Genomic DNA, 3,431 nt, shown 5'->3' with positions numbered 1-3,431 from the left:
GGCCCTGCCCGCCCCTGCCCCCCGCCCGCGGACGCGCGGGGAGCGCCGGCGCCCAGCCTTTCCCACGCGCTCGGGTCCGTGCGGGGCCGGGCAGGGCGAGATCGCACCCCCACGCGGGTCTGCGGTGTGTGCGCGCCGCTTGGAGTGGGGGGGAGTGCCCTCCACGCGTGTCTACGCGCGTGTGTGCGCGCAGCACGGAGCTCGGAGTGCGAGGGGAGTCCCCTTCACACGTGTCTGTGTCTGGATGTGGGTCTGTGTGTGCGCGCAGCTCGGGGGTGGGAGGGGAGTCCCCCTCCACGCGTGTGTCTGTGTCTGGGTGTGGGTCCGCGTGTGTGAGGAGCCGGGGGCAAGGGGGGGCGCTCTGTCCCTTCCACGGGTGTCTGTGTCTGGGTGTGTGCGTGTTCAGAGCTGGGAGGGGGAGCTCTGCCCCCCTGCCCCCACCTGTGGCTGTGTGTTCAGAGCTGGGTGGGGGGAGCTCTGACCCTTTCATGCGTGTTTGTGTGTGTTCAGAGTTGGGGCAGGGCAAACTGCCCCCCCACCGTGTGTGTGTGTGTGTGTGTGTGTGTGTGTGTGTGTGTGTGTTTGGAGCCCAGGGCTCTGAGGCTGGGAGGGGAGTTCCCCAACCTGTGTCTGTTTTTTGGGTGTCTGTGTGTGGTCTGGGGGGGGAGGGTGGGTCTGTCCCCTCCACGTGTGTCTGTGTCTGGGCGTGTGTGACCAGAGCCAGGGCAGAATGAGCTGACACCCCCATGCATGTCTGTGTGTGTCCGTGTGTGTTCAGGGCTGGGGTAGGGGAAGCTCTGCCCAGTGTGTGTGTGTGTGTGTGTGTGTGTGTGTGTGTGTGAGGCCCCACGCATATCTGTGTCCAGGCATGTGTCCATGTGTGTTCGGAGCCCGGGGCAGGGGGGCTCTGTCCCTTCCACGTGTGTCTGGGTGTGTGTGTGTGTTCAGAGCCAGGAGCTCTGAGGCTGGATTTGGGAGCTCTGACCTCCCACGCGTGTCTGTGCCCATGTGTGTTCGCAGCCCAGAGGTCTGAGGTTGGGAGGGGAGGAGATCTGCCCCCTCCCACGTGTCTCCATGTGTGTTCTTACCCCACAGGTCTGGGGGCTGGTAGAGCTCTGCCCCCCACGTGTGTGTATGTCTGTAGGTGTGTGTTTGCACCCGAGTATGGGAGCCCAGGGGAGGGGCAGCCGCTGCCCCCCAGGCATGTCTGTGTGTGTTTGCACTGGGGGCTCCAAGCACCTGCCCCAGATGGCTCTGCAGCCCCACGCTGGATTGGGTGGTGTGTGTAAGTGGGAGTTGGGGGTCGGCACGAGCCCCTGCCCACAATCCCAGGCCGGATCCTGGCCACGGGGGTGTGAATGTGAGCCGGGTGGAAGTGTGAGCAGCCCCTGCGTGTGTGTTTGGTAACTGGAAGCAGAGGCAGGGTGTGTGTGCATGTGTTTGTGCATGATTAGAAGCACGCGTGTGTGTGTGCTGGGGGCTGAGCTCTGGCTCGTGCCGTAGCTGCAAAAGGCCTCAAGTCCACAGAGACGGGTCCGTGACCTTCTTTAGCATGCCTGTCATACCTGACATGAGCATGTGATGGTTCCTTGTGTGTGCATGTGCGTGCTCACCTATGTGTGAGGTTTGCTGAGACGGAGCACCAGGGGCAGGCGCACTGGACAGAAGACCCTATCTGCCTCCCAGCCACCTGGGTCTCCCACATCAGCCGGGGACAGAGGCAGGGGACAAGCCCCTCCAGTGTGAGGGGCAGCGGGGCAGCAAGTTAACACCTCTGAGAGCATGAGGGGACACGCACATGCATGCACGCACAATACATATGCGCTGTGCCCCACCAGCCCCTGTGTGAACATGCATGAAACCCATGCCCTGGCCCACATGGCCTAGGGATTCACCATTAAGACCGAATTCCTGGCCTTACCCTGAGCTGAAGGGCTCGATCTTCTGGGCAGCTTTTGTCCTGGGACAAGTCTAGCCCTGTATACACACCCATGCACGCACGCACGCATACACACAGAGATGCATACACACATGGACGCACATGCACCCACACCCATGGGCACACATACACAGACAGATACACACTCGCCCATGCACACACACGCACATACACAGACACATGCAAACAAGCCCACGCATACACATATACAGATGCGCACACACACCACATGCACACACATACACAGACATCTGCACGCATACACATACATAATGCATGCACACACACAACCATGCACATACTTGCACATGCACACATGCACACACATTCATGAGCACATACCCATGCACTGTCATACAGTTACGCACACATGCCCATGTGCACACACACCCATGCACACAGCTGCACATGCACACCCATACACACCCATGAGCACACACCCATGCACACACACACAGTTACACACACATGCCCATGTGCACGCACACACACGGCCCTGCACACACATACACAGACATGCACGCCCATGCACACTTGCACATTTCTAAGATTCCTGGTGTTCCCGTCCTCTTCCTGGGCGGATTAGGAAGGTCCGGCGCGCTCTCCCCTCTCCCCGGCACGTCCAGCCCGGTAATCACTGTGCTATCTAAACATTCCCGGCCCGGGCGGCTGCTGGCATTTACATTTATCCCAAAGACGCAGGCTCTCATTGCAATCCAGTGAGTCTGGACCAGAGACTTGGAGCAGAGGGGCTGAACCTGAGACGGGGCTGGACGCTTGGGCTGCGCACTTTTCCTGTCATGGTGACCTGTGAGCTGGCAGTGCCCAGGCCCCCGCCGCCTCGCATGGAGTCTCTGCACAACCAAGCGCACGGGCCATATTGCCTCCCTGGTGTGATGCCTGCTGTTCCCCTTCCTCCTCTGCCCGTGTGCCTGGCATGTTTCATTCACACACACATGCACTCACACATGTGCACAAGGAACAGATGAGGGGCAAAGTGCCTTCTTGCCTTCGAGCCTGTTCCTGGATCCTCCTGGTTTCTGATCCTGTGAATGCCAAGTCCTGGTGCTGGAGTGGCAGACCCCTGCAGGCTGAGACCCTGGGGTTTTGCCCTCGCTGCAGGAGGATGCCTGGGATGCAGGACTGATGCATGGAGCTGAAGGGACTCAGCTGATGGCCTGATGATGCCAACCTTAATTAGATCAGAGCTGGCACATGGCAGGGTGCAGGGGAGGTCCCTGGTAGGAGTGTGAGACCTCATCCTGCATGGCTGCATTGGTACAGGACATCACAAAATGTGGGTGCCAGACCATCCTCTTCCTCATCCCACTGCCAGCTGCAAAGTAGGCTCTGAGCTCCCAGCTCCTCTTTGCAGGCAGCTGCCCTGCTCCTCCTGCCAGCGGCTTCCAGCTTTCAGCAAGTGCCTGTTTCTGGCATGGGAGCAGCAGCTTTTGCTCACACTCCCCCCACCCCTGTCCACGACCAGAAAACC

At 60.1% G+C, this 3,431-nt stretch overlaps 1 protein-coding gene across 1 annotated transcript in view; it reads right to left on the bottom strand.

The window, feature by feature from the left end:
- ARID3C (AT-rich interaction domain 3C) overlaps nucleotides 1–3,431 on the bottom strand; it is a 59,244-nt gene that overhangs the window by 43,384 nt on the left and 12,429 nt on the right. The gene's annotated exons all lie outside the window — the stretch shown is intronic.

The sequence above is a fragment of the Alligator sinensis genome, unplaced genomic scaffold, assembly GCF_000455745.1.
Source record: "Alligator sinensis unplaced genomic scaffold, ASM45574v1 scaffold783_1, whole genome shotgun sequence".
Lineage (NCBI taxonomy): Eukaryota > Metazoa > Chordata > Crocodylia > Alligatoridae > Alligator > Alligator sinensis.
The sequence above is the reverse complement of the archived record's forward strand: the minus strand, read 5'-3'. Positions and strand labels throughout refer to the sequence as shown.